Raw genomic sequence first — 13583 nt, 5'->3', positions numbered from 1 at the left:
TAGCACTCTGGACTCTGAATCCAGCGATCCGAGTTCAAAGCTCCGGTGGAACTTTCTTTGAGTTTATTCTGATGGCGTTTAGGACAACAACCTGGTCCTTAAACACCTCTAAAACCAAGTAGTTGACGATTAACTGCAGTAGAACAAAAAAGGAAGTCCACCATTTTGTGAAGAAACAAGGGGATGAGTGGTAACTTACTCACTCTGCCCTTTACCTCCACACTACATTACATGACTGTTAAGAGGTAGATATTGAACTCTACTGGAGGCTGTTTTCACTACTCTCCAGCTGCCAGCTGTCAATACATTCCATGCATTCCGTTTCACAAGCTTCACATACAGATTACAAGCATTCCCTGGTGGTCTAGTGGCTAGGATTCGGGCGCTCTCAAACCGGCCGCGGCCCGGGTTCGATTCCCGGTCAGGGAACACTATTTACCTTACTGAATATCACGGACCGTTTAATTCAAAACAAACTCCCACATAAAACGATAGATTGTGCGGACATTGTGCTGACTTCAGTGTGGTCCCATGGTGTAATGGTTAGCACTCTGGACTCTGAATCCAGCAAGTCCGGAGTTCAATCTCGGTGGAACCTTTCTTTGAGTACCCTGAAAAAAGCCAGCTTCGTACATCTCCGGAGGATCTTGTTGCAGGATAGTGGTTGCAATATAGAAGATGAAGACTGACTTGAGAATAAGTCTATCTAGTCAAGTCAAGGGAATAATCTGAGTGGCGTAAGAACAACAACCTTGTCCTTACACCTCTGAAATCAAGTAGTTGACGATTGACTGCAGGAGAACCAAAAAAGGAAGTCCACCATATGTATGGAGAAATGGAAGGCGTGGAGAACTTCAAGTTTCTTGAAGTCAATATGTCAACATATCTTACAATGATCTCCAACACATCACACCAGGGTTAAAAAGGCCCAGCAAAGACTCTACTTCCCGAGAAACTAAACAAGCCAGGCTCCCAGAGAAACGTTGTGAAGAAACAAGGGGATGAGTGGTAACTTGCTCACTCTGCCCTTTACCATCCACACGACATTACATTACTGTTAAGAGGTAGATATTGAAATCTACTGGAGCTGTTTGCACTACTCTCCAGCTGCCAGCTGTCATACATTCCATGCATTCCGTTTCACAAGCTTCACATACAGGTACAAGCATTCCCTGGTGGGTCTAGTGGCTAGGATTCGGCGCTCTCAACCGCCGCGGCCCTGGGTTCGATTCCCGGTCAGGGAACACTCTTTACTTACTGAATATCACGGGCCGTTTAATTCAAAATAACTCCACATAAAACGATAGATTGTGCGAGACATTGTGCTGACATTCCGTGTGGTTCCATGGTGTAATGGTTAGCACTCTGGACTCTGAATCCAGCGATCCGAGTTCAAATCTCGGTGGAAACCTTTCTTTGAGTTATTCTGAGTGGCGTTAGGACAACAACCTGGTCCTTAACCACCTCTAAAACCAAGTAGTTGACGATTAACTGCAGGAGAACAAAAAAGGAAGTCCACAATTTTGTGAAGAAAACAAGGGGATGAGTGGTAACTTACTCACTCTGCCCTTTACCTCCACACGACATTACATGACTGTTAAGAGGTAGATATTGAACTCTACTGGAGCTGTTTTCACTACTCTCCAGCTGCCAGCTGTCATACATTCCATGCATTCCGTTTCACAAGCTTCACATACAGATACAGCATTCCCTGGTGGTCTAGTGGCTAGGATTCGGCGCTCTCACACCGCCGCGGCCCGGGTTCGATTCCCGGTCAGGGAACACTATTTACTTACTGAATATCATGGCCGTTAATTCAAAATAACTCCCACATAAAACGATAGATTGTGCGGACATTGTGCTGACTTTCCGTGTGGGTTCCATGGTGTAATGGTTAGCACTCTGGAACTCTGAATCCAGCGATCCGAGTTCAAATCTCGGTGGAACCTTTCTTTGAGTTATTCTGAGTGGCGTTAGGACAACAACCTGGTCCTTAACACCTCTAAAAACCAGTAGTTGACGATTAACTGCAGGAGAACAAAAAAGGAAGTCCACCATTTTGTGAAGAAACAAGGGGATGATGTGGTAACTTACTCACTCTGCCCTTTACCTCCACTACTACATTACATGACTGTTAAGAGGTAGATATTGAACTCTACTGGAGCTGTTTTCACTACTCTCCAGCTGCCAGCTGTCATACATTCCATGCATTCCGTTTCACAAGCTTCACATACAGATACAGCATTCCCTGGTGGTCTAGTGGCTAGGATTTGGCGCTCTCACCGCTGCGGCCCGGGTTCGATTCCCGTTCAGGGAACACTATGTAACTTACTGATATCACGGACGTTTAATTTAAAACAACTCCCACATAAAACGATAGATTGTGCGGACATTGTGCTTACTTCAGTGTGGTTCCATGGTGTAATGGTTAGCACTCTGGACTCTGAATCCAGCGATCGGAGTTCAAATCTCGGTGGAACCTTTCTTTGAGTACCCTGAAAAAAGCCAGCTTCTACATCTCCGGAGGATCTTGTTGCAGGATAGTGGTTGCAATATAGAAGATGAAGACTGACTTGAGAATAAGTCTATCTAGTCAAGTCAAGGGAATAATCTGAGTGGCGTAAGAACAACAACCTGGTCCTTAACACCTCTGAAATCAAGAAGTCGACGATTGACTGCAGGAGAACCAAAAAGGAAGTCCACCATATGTATGGAGAAATGGAAGGCGTGGAGAACTTCAAGTTTCTTGAAGTCAATATGTCAACATATCTTACAATGATCTCCAACACATCACACCAGGTTAAAAAGGCCCAGCAAAGACTCTATTTCCCGAGAAACTAAAACAAGCCAGGCTCCCAGAGAAACGTTGTGAAGAAACAAGGGGATGAGTGGTAACTTGCTCACTCTGCCCTTTACCTCCACACGACATTACATTACTGTTAAGAGGTAGATATTGAAATCTACTGGAGCTGTTTGCACTACTCTCCAGCTGCCAGCTGTCATACATTCCATGCATTCCGTTTCACAAGCTTCACATACTGGTACAGCATTCCCTGGTGGTCTAGTGGCTAGGATTCGGCGCTCTCACCGCCGCGGCCCGGGTTCGATTCCCGGTCAGGGAACACTCTTTACTTACTGAATATCACGGCCGTTTAATTCAAAATAACTCCCACATAAAACGATAGATTGTGCGGACATTGTGCTGACATTCCGTGTGGTTCCATGGTGTAATGGTTAGCACTCTGGACTCTGAATCCAGCGATCGGAGTTCAAATCTCGGTGGAACCTTTCTTTGAGTTATTCTGAGTGGCGTTAGGACAACAACCTGGTCCTTAACACCTCTAAAACCAAGTAGTTGACGATTAACTGCAGGAGAACAAAAAAGGAAGTCCACAATTTTGTGAAGAAACAAGGGGATGAGTGGTAACTTGCTCACTCTGCCCTTTACCTCCACACGACATTACATGACTGTTAAGAGGTAGATATTGAACTACTACTGGAGCTGTTTTCACTACTCTCCAGCTGCCAGCTGTCATACATTCCATGCATTCTGTTTCACAAGCTTCACATACAGATACAGCATTCCCTGGTGGTCTAGTGGCTAGGATTCGGCGCTCTCACACCGCCGCGGCCCGGGTTCGATTCCCGGTCAGGGGAACACTATTTACTTACTGAATATCACGGACGTTTAATTCAAAATAACACTCCCACATAAAACGATAGATTGTGCGGACATTGTGCTGATATTCCATGTGGTTCCATGTGGTTCCATGGTGTAATGGTTAGCACTCTGGACTCTGAATCCAGCGATCCGAGTTCAAATCTCGGTGGAACCTTTCTTTGAGTTATTCTGAGTGGCGTTAGGACAACAACCTGGTCCTTAACACCTCTAAAACCAAGTAGTTGACGATTAACTGCAGGAGAACAAAAAAGGAAGTCCACCATACTGTGAAGAAACAAGGGGATGAGTGGTAACTTACTCACTCTGCCCTTTACCTCCACACTACATTACATGACTGTTAAGAGGTAGATATTGAACTCTACTGGAGCTGTTTTCACTACTCTCCAGCTGCCAGCTGTCATACATTCCATGCATTCCGTTTCACAAGCTTCACATACAGGTACAGCATTCCCTGGTGGTCTAGTGGCTAGGATTCGGCGCTCTCACCGCCGCGGCCCGGGTTCGATTCCCGGTCAGGGAACACTATTTACTTACTGAATATCACTGGCCGTTTAATTCAAAATAACTCCCACATAAAACGATAGATTGTGCGGACATTGTGCTGACATTGTGCTGACATTCCGTGTGGTTCCATGGTGTAATGGTTAGCACTCTGGACTCTGAATCCAGCGATCCGAGTTCAAATCTCGGTGGAACCTTTCTTTGAGTTATTCTGAGTGGCGTTAGGACAACAACCTGGTCCTTAACACCTCTAAAACCAAGTAGTTGACGATTAACTGCAGGAGAACAAAAAAGGAAGTCCACCATTTTGTGAAGAAACAAGGGGATGAGTGGTAACTTACTCACTCTGCCCTTTACCTCCACACTACATTACATGACTGTTAAGAGGTAGATATTGAACTCTACTGGAGCTGTTTTCACTACTCTCCAGCTGCCAGCTGTCATACATTCCATGCATTCCGTTTCACAAGCTTCACATACAGATACAGCATTCCCTGGTGGTCTAGTGGCTAGGATTCGGCGCTCTCACCGCCGCGGCCCGGGTTCGATTCCCGGTCAGGGAACACTATTTACTTACTGAATATCACGGACGTTTAATTTAAAACAACTCCCACATAAAACGATAGATTGTGCGGACATTGTGCTGATATTCCATGTGGTTCCATGGTGTAATGGTTAGCACTCTGGACTCTGAATCCAGCGATCCGAGTTCAAAATCTCGGTGGAACCTTTCTTTGAGTTATTCTGAGTGGCGTTAGGACAACAACCTGGTCCTTAACACCTCTAAAACCAAGTAGTTGACGATTAACTGCAGGAGAACAAAAAAGGAAGTCCACCATTTTGTGAAGAAACAAGGGGATGAGTGGTAACTTACTCACTCTGCCCTTTACCTCCACACTACATTACATGACTGTTAAGAGGTAGATATTGAACTCTACTGGAGCTGTTTTCACTACTCTCCAGCTGCCAGCTGTCATACATTCCATGCATTCCGTTTCACAAGCTTCACATACAGATACAGCATTCCCTGGTGGTCTAGTGGCTAGGATTCGGCGCTCTCACTGCCGCGGCCCGGGTTCGATTCCCGGTCAGGGAACACTCTTTACTTACTGAATATCACGGCCGTTTAATTCAAAAACAACTCCCACATAAAACGATAGATTGTGCGGACATTGTGCTGACATTCCGTGTGGTCCCATGGTGTAATGGTTAGCACTCTGGACTCTGAATCCAGCAATCCGAGTTCAAATCTCGGTGGAACCTTTCTTTGAGATTATTCTGAGTGGCGTAAGAACAACAACCTGGTCCTTAACACCTCTAAAACCAAGTAGTTGACGATTAACTGCAGGAGAACAAAAAAGGAAGTCCACCATTTTGTGAAGAAACAAGGGGATGAGTGGTAACTTACTCACTCTGCCCTTTACCTCCACACGACATTACATGACTGTTAAGAGGTAGATATTGAACTCTACTGGAGCTGTTTTCACTACTCTCCAGCTGCCAGCTGTCATACATTCCATGCATTCCGTTTCACAAGCTTCACATACAGATACAGCATTCCCTGGTGGTCTAGTGGCTAGGATTCGGCGCTCTCACCGCCGCGGCCCGGGTTCGATTCCCGGTCAGGGAACACTATTTACTTACTGAATATCACTGGCCGTTTAATTCAAAATAACTCCCACATAAAACGATAGATTGTGCGGACATTGTGCTGATTTCCGTGTGGTTCCATGGTGTAATGGTTAGCACTCTGGACTCTGAATCCAGCGATCCGAGTTCAAATCTCGGTGGAACCTTTCTTTGAGTTATTCTGAGTGGCGTTAGGACAACAACCTGGTCCTTAACACCTCTAAAACCAAGTAGTTGACGATTAACTGCAGGAGAACAAAAAAGGAAGTCCACCATTTTGTGAAGAAACAAGGGGATGAGTGGTAACTTACTCACTCTGCCCTTTACCTCCACACTACATTACATGACTGTTAAGAGGTAGATATTGAACTCTACTGGAGCTGTTTTCACTACTCTCCAGCTGCCAGCTGTCATACATTCCATGCATTCCGTTTCACAAGCTTCACATACAGGTACAGCATTCCCTGGTGGTCTAGTGGCTAGGATTCGGCGCTCTCACCGCCGCGGCCCGGGTTCGATTCCCGGTCAGGGAACACTATTTACTTACTGAATATCACGGCCGTTTAATTTAAAACAACTCCCACATAAAACGATAGATTGTGCTGACATTGTGCTTACTTCAGTGTGGTTCCATGGTGTAATGGTTAGCACTCTGGACTCTGAATCCAGCGATCCGAGTTCAAATCTCGGTGGAACCTTTCTTTGAGTACCCTGAAAAAAGCCAGCTTCTACATCTCCGGAGGATCTTGTTGCAGGATAGTGGTTGCAATATAGAAGATGAAGACTGACTTGAGAATAAGTCTATCTAGTCAAGTCAAGGGAATAATCTGAGTGGCGTAAGAACAACAACCTTGTCCTTAAAACCTCTGAAATCAAGGAATTGACGATTGACTGCAGGAGAACCAAAAAGGAAGTCCACCATATGTATGGAGAAATGGAAGGCGTGGAGAACTTCAAGTTTCTTGAAGTCAATATGTCAACATATCTTACAAGGATCTCCAACACATCACACCGGGTTAAAAAGGCCCAGCAAAGACTCTACTTCCCGAGAAACTAAAACAAGCCAGGCTCCCAGAGAAACGTTGTGAAGAAACAAGGGGATGAGTGGTAACTTGCTCACTCTGCCCTTTACCTCCACACGACATTACATTACTGTTAAGAGGTAGATATTGAAATCTACTGGAGCTGTTTGCACTACTCTCCAGCTGCCAGCTGTCATACATTCCATGCATTCCGTTTCACAAGCTTCACATACAGGTACAGCATTCCCTGGTGGTCTAGTGGCTAGGATTCGGCGCTCTCACCGCCGCGGCCCGGGTTCGATTCCCGGTCAGGGAACACTCTTTACTTACTGAATATCACGGCCGTTTAATTCAAAATAACTCCCACATAAAACGATAGATTGTGCGGACATTGTGCTGATATTCCGTGTGGTTCCATGGTGTAATGGTTAGCACTCTGGACTCTGAATCCAGCGATCGAGTTCAAATCTCGGTGGAACCTTTCTTTGAATTATTCTGAGTGGCGTTAGGACAACAACCTGGTCCTTAACACCTCTAAAACCAAGTAGTTGACGATTAACTGCAGGAGAACAAAAAAGGAAGTCCACAATTTTGTGAAGAAACAAGGGGATGAGTGGTAACTTGCTCACTCTGCCCTTTACCTCCACACGACATTACATGACTGTTAAGAGGTAGATATTGAACTCTACTGGAGCTGTTTTCACTACTCTCCAGCTGCCAGCTGTCATACATTCCATGCATTCCGTTTCACAAGCTTCACATACAGATACAGCATTCCCTGGTGGTCTAGTGGCTAGGATTCGGCGCTCTCACCGCCGCGGCCCGGGTTCGATTCCCGGTCAGGGAACACTATTTACTTACTGAATATCACGGCCGTTTAATTCAAAATAACTCCCACATAAAACGATAGATTGTGCGGACATTGTGCTGATATTCCATGTGGTTCCATGGTGTAATGGTTAGCACTCTGGACTCTGAATCCAGCGATCCGAGTTCAAATCTCGGTGGAACCTTTCTTTGAGTTATTCTGAGTGGCGTTAGGACAACAACCTGGTCCTTAACACCTCTAAAACCAAGTAGTTGACGATTAACTGCAGGAGAACAAAAAAGGAAGTCCACCATTTTGTGAAGAAACAAGGGGATGAGTGGTAACTTACTCACTCTGCCCTTTACCTCCACACTACATTACATGACTGTTAAGAGGTAGATATTGAACTCTACTGGAGCTGTTTTCACTACTCTCCAGCTGCCAGCTGTCATACATTCCATGCATTCCGTTTCACAAGCTTCACATACAGGTACAGCATTCCCTGGTGGTCTAGTGGCTAGGATTCGGCGCTCTCACCGCCGCGGCCCGGGTTCGATTCCCGGTCAGGGAACACTATTTACTTACTGAATATCACGGCCGTTTAATTTAAAACAACTCCCACATAAAACGATAGATTGTGCTGACATTCAGTGTGGTTCCATGGTGTAATGGTTAGCACTCTGGACTCTGAATCCAGCGATCCGAGTGCAAATCTCGGTGGAAGCTTTCTTTGAGTTCCCTGAAAAAATCCAGCTTCTACATCTCCGGAGGATCTTGATGCAGGATAGTGGTTGCAATATAGAAGATGAAGACTGACTTGAGAATAAGTCTATCTAGTCAAGTCAAGGGAATAATCTGAGTGGCGTAAGAACAACAACCTGGTCCTTAACACCTCTGAAATCAAGAAGTCGACGATTGACTGCAGGAGAACCAAAAAGGAAGTCCACCATATGTATGGAGAAATGGAAGGCGTGGAGAACTTCAAGTTTCTTGAAGTCAATATGTCAACATATCTTACAATGATCTCCAACACATCACACCAGGGTTAAAAAGGCCCAGCAAAGACTCTACTTCCCGAGAAACTAAAACAAGCCAGGCTCCCAGAGAAACGTTGTGAAGAAACAAGGGGATGAGTGGTAACTTGCTCACTCTGCCCTTTACCTCCACACGACATTACATTACTGTTAAGAGGTAGATATTGAAATCTACTGGAGCTGTTTGCACTACTCTCCAGCTGCCAGCTGTCATACATTCCATGCATTCCGTTTCACAAGCTTCACATACAGGTACAGCATTCCCTGGTGGTCTAGTGGCTAGGATTCGGCGCTCTCACCGCCGCGGCCCGGGTTCGATTCCCGGTCAGGGAACACTCTTTACTTACTGAATATCACGGCCGTTTAATTCAAAATAACTCCCACATAAAACGATAGATTGTGCGGACATTGTGCTGACATTCCGTGTGGTTCCATGGTGTAATGGTTAGCACTCTGGACTCTGAATCCAGCGATCCGAGTTCAAATCTCGGTGGAACCTTTCTTTGAGTTATTCTGAGTGGCGTTAGGACAACAACCTGGTCCTTAACACCTCTAAAACCAAGTAGTTGACGATTAACTGCAGGAGAACAAAAAAGGAAGTCCACAATTTTGTGAAGAAACAAGGGGATGAGTGGTAACTTGCTCACTCTGCCCTTTACCTCCACACGACATTACATGACTGTTAAGAGGTAGATATTGAACTCTACTGGAGCTGTTTTCACTACTCTCCAGCTGCCAGCTGTCATACATTCCATGCATTCCGTTTCACAAGCTTCACATACAGATACAGCATTCCCTGGTGGTCTAGTGGCTAGGATTCGGCGCTCTCACCGCCGCGGCCCGGGTTCGATTCCCGGTCAGGGAACACTATTTACTTACTGAATATCACGGCCGTTTAATTCAAAATAACTCCCACATAAAACGATAGATTGTGCGGACATTGTGCTGATATTCCGTGTGGTTCCATGGTGTAATGGTTAGCACTCTGGACTCTGAATCCAGCGATCCGAGTTCAAATCTCGGTGGAACCTTTCTTTGAGTTATTCTGAGTGGCGTTAGGACAACAACCTGGTCCTTAACACCTCTAAAACCAAGTAGTTGACGATTAACTGCAGGAGAACAAAAAAGGAAGTCCACAATTTTGTGAAGAAACAAGGGGATGAGTGGTAACTTGCTCACTCTGCCCTTTACCTCCACACGACATTACATGACTGTTAAGAGGTAGATATTGAACTCTACTGGAGCTGTTTTCACTACTCTCCAGCTGCCAGCTGTCATACATTCCATGCATTCCGTTTCACAAGCTTCACATACAGATACAGCATTCCCTGGTGGTCTAGTGGCTAGGATTCGGCGCTCTCACCGCCGCGGCCCGGGTTCGATTCCCGGTCAGGGAACACTCTTTACTTACTGAATATCACGGCCGTTTAATTCAAAATAACTCCCACATAAAACGATAGATTGTGCGGACATTGTGCTGATATTCCATGTGGTTCCATGGTGTAATGGTTAGCACTCTGGACTCTGAATCCAGCGATCCGAGTTCAAATCTCGGTGGAACCTTTCTTTGAGTTATTCTGAGTGGCGTTAGGACAACAACCTGGTCCTTAACACCTCTAAAACCAAGTAGTTGACGATTAACTGCAGGAGAACAAAAAAGGAAGTCCACCATTTTGTGAAGAAACAAGGGGATGAGTGGTAACTTACTCACTCTGCCCTTTACCTCCACACTACATTACATGACTGTTAAGAGGTAGATATTGAACTCTACTGGAGCTGTTTTCACTACTCTCCAGCTGCCAGCTGTCATACATTCCATGCATTCCGTTTCACAAGCTTCACATACAGATACAGCATTCCCTGGTGGTCTAGTGGCTAGGATTCGGCGCTCTCACCGCCGCGGCCCGGGTTCGATTCCCGGTCAGGGAACACTATTTACTTACTGAATATCACGGACGTTTAATTTAAAACAACTCCCACATAAAACGATAGATTGTGCGGACATTGTGCTTACTTCAGTGTGGTTCCATGGTGTAATGGTTAGCACTCTGGACTCTGAATCCAGCGATCCGAGTTCAAATCTCGGTGGAACCTTTCTTTGAGTACCCTGAAAAAAGCCAGCTTCTACATCTCCGGAGGATCTTGTTGCAGGATAGTGGTTGCAATATAGAAGATGAAGACTGACTTGAGAATAAGTCTATCTAGTCAAGTCAAGGGAATAATCTGAGTGGCGTAAGAACAACAACCTGGTCCTTAACACCTCTGAAATCAAGAAGTCGACGATTGACTGCAGGAGAACCAAAAAGGAAGTCCACCATATGTATGGAGAAATGGAAGGCGTGGAGAACTTCAAGTTTCTTGAAGTCAATATGTCAACATATCTTACAATGATCTCCAACACATCACACCGGGTTAAAAAGGCCCAGCAAAGACTCTACTTTCCCGAGAAACTAAAACAAGCCAGGCTCCCAGAGAAACGTTGTGAAGAAACAAGGGGATGAGTGGTAACTTGCTCACTCTGCCCTTTACCTCCACACGACATTACATTACTGTTAAGAGGTAGATATTGAAATCTACTGGAGCTGTTTGCACTACTCTCCAGCTGCCAGCTGTCATACATTCCATGCATTCCGTTTCACAAGCTTCACATACAGGTACAGCATTCCCTGGTGGTCTAGTGGCTAGGATTCGGCGCTCTCACCGCCGCGGCCCGGGTTCGATTCCCGGTCAGGGAACACTATTTACTTACTGAATATCACGGACGTTTAATTTAAAACAACTCCCACATAAAACGATAGATTGTGCGGACATTGTGCTTACTTCAGTGTGGTTCCATGGTGTAATGGTTAGCACTCTGGACTCTGAATCCAGCGATCCGAGTTCAAATCTCGGTGGAACCTTTCTTTGAGTACCCTGAAAAAATCCAGCTTCTACATCTCCGGAGGATCTTGTTGCAGGATAGTGGTTGCAATATAGAAGATGAAGACTGACTTGAGAATAAGTCTATCTAGTCAAGTCAAGGGAATAATCTGAGTGGCGTAAGAACAACAACCTGGTCCTTAACACCTCTGAAATCAAGAAGTCGACGATTGACTGCAGGAGAACCAAAAAGGAAGTCCACCATATGTATGGAGAAATGGAAGGCGTGGAGAACTTCAAGTTTCTTGAAGTCAATATGTCAACATATCTTACAAGGATCTCCAACACATCACACCGGGTTAAAAAGGCCCAGCAAAGACTCTACTTCCCGAGAAACTAAAACAAGCCAGGCTCCCAGAGAAACGTTGTGAAGAAACAAGGGGATGAGTGGTAACTTGCTCACTCTGCCCTTTACCTCCACACGACATTACATTACTGTTAAGAGGTAGATATTGAAATCTACTGGAGCTGTTTGCACTACTCTCCAGCTGCCAGCTGTCATACATTCCATGCATTCCGTTTCACAAGCTTCACATACAGGTACAGCATTCCCTGGTGGTCTAGTGGCTAGGATTCGGCGCTCTCACCGCCGCGGCCCGGGTTCGATTCCCGGTCAGGGAACACTCTTTACTTACTGAATATCACGGCCGTTTAATTCAAAATAACTCCCACATAAAACGATAGATTGTGCGGACATTGTGCTGACATTCCGTGTGGTTCCATGGTGTAATGGTTAGCACTCTGGACTCTGAATCCAGCGATCCGAGTTCAAATCTCGGTGGAACCTTTCTTTGAATTATTCTGAGTGGCGTTAGGACAACAACCTGGTCCTTAACACCTCTAAAACCAAGTAGTTGACGATTAACTGCAGGAGAACAAAAAAGGAAGTCCACCATTTTGTGAAGAAACAAGGGGATGAGTGGTAACTTACTCACTCTGCCCTTTACCTCCACACGACATTACATGACTGTTAAGAGGTAGATATTGAACTCTACTGGAGCTGTTTTCACTACTCTCCAGCTGCCAGCTGTCATACATTCCATGCATTCCGTTTCACAAGCTTCACATACAGGTACAGCATTCCCTGGTGGTCTAGTGGCTAGGATTCGGCGCTCTCACCGCCGCGGCCCGGGTTCGATTCCCGGTCAGGGAACACTATTTACTTACTGAATATCATGGCCGTTTAATTCAAAATAACTCCCACATAAAACGATAGATTGTGCGGACATTGTGCTGATTTTCCGTGTGGTTCCATGGTGTAATGGTTAGCACTCTGGACTCTGAATCCAGCGATCCGAGTTCAAATCTCGGTGGAACCTTTCTTTGAGTTATTCTGAGTGGCGTTAGGACAACAACCTGGTCCTTAACACCTCTAAAACCAAGTAGTTGACGATTAACTGCAGGAGAACAAAAAAGGAAGTCCACCATTTTGTGAAGAAACAAGGGGATGAGTGGTAACTTACTCACTCTGCCCTTTACCTCCACACGACATTACATGACTGTTAAGAGGTAGATATTGAACTCTACTGGAGCTGTTTTCACTACTCTCCAGCTGCCAGCTGTCATACATTCCATGCATTCCGTTTCACAAGCTTCACATACAGGTACAGCATTCCCTGGTGGTCTAGTGGCTAGGATTCGGCGCTCTCACCGCCGCGGCCCGGGTTCGATTCCCGGTCAGGGAACACTATTTACTTACTGAATATCACGGACGTTTAATTTAAAACAACTCCCACATAAAACGATAGATTGTGCGGACATTGTGCTTACTTCAGTGTGGTTCCATGGTGTAATGGTTAGCACTCTGGACTCTGAATCCAGCGATCAGGAGTTCAAATCTCGGTGGAACCTTTCTTTGAGTACCCTGAAAAAAGCCAGCTTCTACATCTCCGGAGGATCTTGTTGCAGGATAGTGGTTGCAATATAGAAGATGAAGACTGACTTGAGAATAAGTCTATCTAGTCAAGTCAAGGGAATAATCTGAGTGG

At 45.4% G+C, this 13583-nt stretch overlaps 19 non-coding genes across 19 annotated transcripts; all 19 read left to right on the top strand.

The window, feature by feature from the left end:
* Positions 1 to 1339: 1339 nt before the first annotated feature.
* On the top strand, positions 1340 to 1411 carry trnaq-cug. Its single transcript has one exon. It is a non-coding gene; the product is annotated as a tRNA-Gln (tRNA).
* Positions 1412 to 2410: 999 nt separating this feature from the next.
* trnaq-cug lies at positions 2411 to 2482 on the top strand. The gene has a single exon. It is a non-coding gene; the product is annotated as a tRNA-Gln (tRNA).
* Positions 2483 to 3216: 734 nt separating this feature from the next.
* On the top strand, positions 3217 to 3288 carry trnaq-cug. Its single transcript has one exon. It is a non-coding gene; the product is annotated as a tRNA-Gln (tRNA).
* A 476-nt stretch (positions 3289 to 3764) lies between these two features.
* trnaq-cug lies at positions 3765 to 3836 on the top strand. Its single transcript has one exon. It is a non-coding gene; the product is annotated as a tRNA-Gln (tRNA).
* A 472-nt stretch (positions 3837 to 4308) lies between these two features.
* On the top strand, positions 4309 to 4380 carry trnaq-cug. Its single transcript has one exon. It is a non-coding gene; the product is annotated as a tRNA-Gln (tRNA).
* A 1527-nt stretch (positions 4381 to 5907) lies between these two features.
* Positions 5908 to 5979, top strand: trnaq-cug. The gene has a single exon. It is a non-coding gene; the product is annotated as a tRNA-Gln (tRNA).
* Positions 5980 to 6438: 459 nt separating this feature from the next.
* trnaq-cug lies at positions 6439 to 6510 on the top strand. The gene has a single exon. It is a non-coding gene; the product is annotated as a tRNA-Gln (tRNA).
* Positions 6511 to 7775: 1265 nt separating this feature from the next.
* On the top strand, positions 7776 to 7847 carry trnaq-cug. Its single transcript has one exon. It is a non-coding gene; the product is annotated as a tRNA-Gln (tRNA).
* Positions 7848 to 9103: 1256 nt separating this feature from the next.
* trnaq-cug lies at positions 9104 to 9175 on the top strand. The gene has a single exon. It is a non-coding gene; the product is annotated as a tRNA-Gln (tRNA).
* Positions 9176 to 9635: 460 nt separating this feature from the next.
* trnaq-cug lies at positions 9636 to 9707 on the top strand. The gene has a single exon. It is a non-coding gene; the product is annotated as a tRNA-Gln (tRNA).
* Positions 9708 to 10167: 460 nt separating this feature from the next.
* Positions 10168 to 10239, top strand: trnaq-cug. The gene has a single exon. It is a non-coding gene; the product is annotated as a tRNA-Gln (tRNA).
* Positions 10240 to 10698: 459 nt separating this feature from the next.
* Positions 10699 to 10770, top strand: trnaq-cug. Its single transcript has one exon. It is a non-coding gene; the product is annotated as a tRNA-Gln (tRNA).
* A 569-nt stretch (positions 10771 to 11339) lies between these two features.
* trnae-cuc lies at positions 11340 to 11411 on the top strand. Its single transcript has one exon. It is a non-coding gene; the product is annotated as a tRNA-Glu (tRNA).
* Positions 11412 to 11504: 93 nt separating this feature from the next.
* On the top strand, positions 11505 to 11576 carry trnaq-cug. The gene has a single exon. It is a non-coding gene; the product is annotated as a tRNA-Gln (tRNA).
* Positions 11577 to 12144: 568 nt separating this feature from the next.
* On the top strand, positions 12145 to 12216 carry trnae-cuc. The gene has a single exon. It is a non-coding gene; the product is annotated as a tRNA-Glu (tRNA).
* Positions 12217 to 12310: 94 nt separating this feature from the next.
* trnaq-cug lies at positions 12311 to 12382 on the top strand. Its single transcript has one exon. It is a non-coding gene; the product is annotated as a tRNA-Gln (tRNA).
* A 294-nt stretch (positions 12383 to 12676) lies between these two features.
* trnae-cuc lies at positions 12677 to 12748 on the top strand. The gene has a single exon. It is a non-coding gene; the product is annotated as a tRNA-Glu (tRNA).
* Positions 12749 to 12842: 94 nt separating this feature from the next.
* Positions 12843 to 12914, top strand: trnaq-cug. The gene has a single exon. It is a non-coding gene; the product is annotated as a tRNA-Gln (tRNA).
* Positions 12915 to 13208: 294 nt separating this feature from the next.
* On the top strand, positions 13209 to 13280 carry trnae-cuc. Its single transcript has one exon. It is a non-coding gene; the product is annotated as a tRNA-Glu (tRNA).
* The last annotated feature ends 303 nt before the right edge of the window (positions 13281 to 13583 follow it).

The sequence above is a fragment of the Gymnodraco acuticeps genome, unplaced genomic scaffold (assembly GCF_902827175.1).
Source record: "Gymnodraco acuticeps unplaced genomic scaffold, fGymAcu1.1, whole genome shotgun sequence".
NCBI classification, from domain to species: domain Eukaryota; kingdom Metazoa; phylum Chordata; class Actinopteri; order Perciformes; family Bathydraconidae; genus Gymnodraco; species Gymnodraco acuticeps.
The sequence above is the reverse complement of the archived record's forward strand: the minus strand, read 5'-3'. Positions and strand labels throughout refer to the sequence as shown.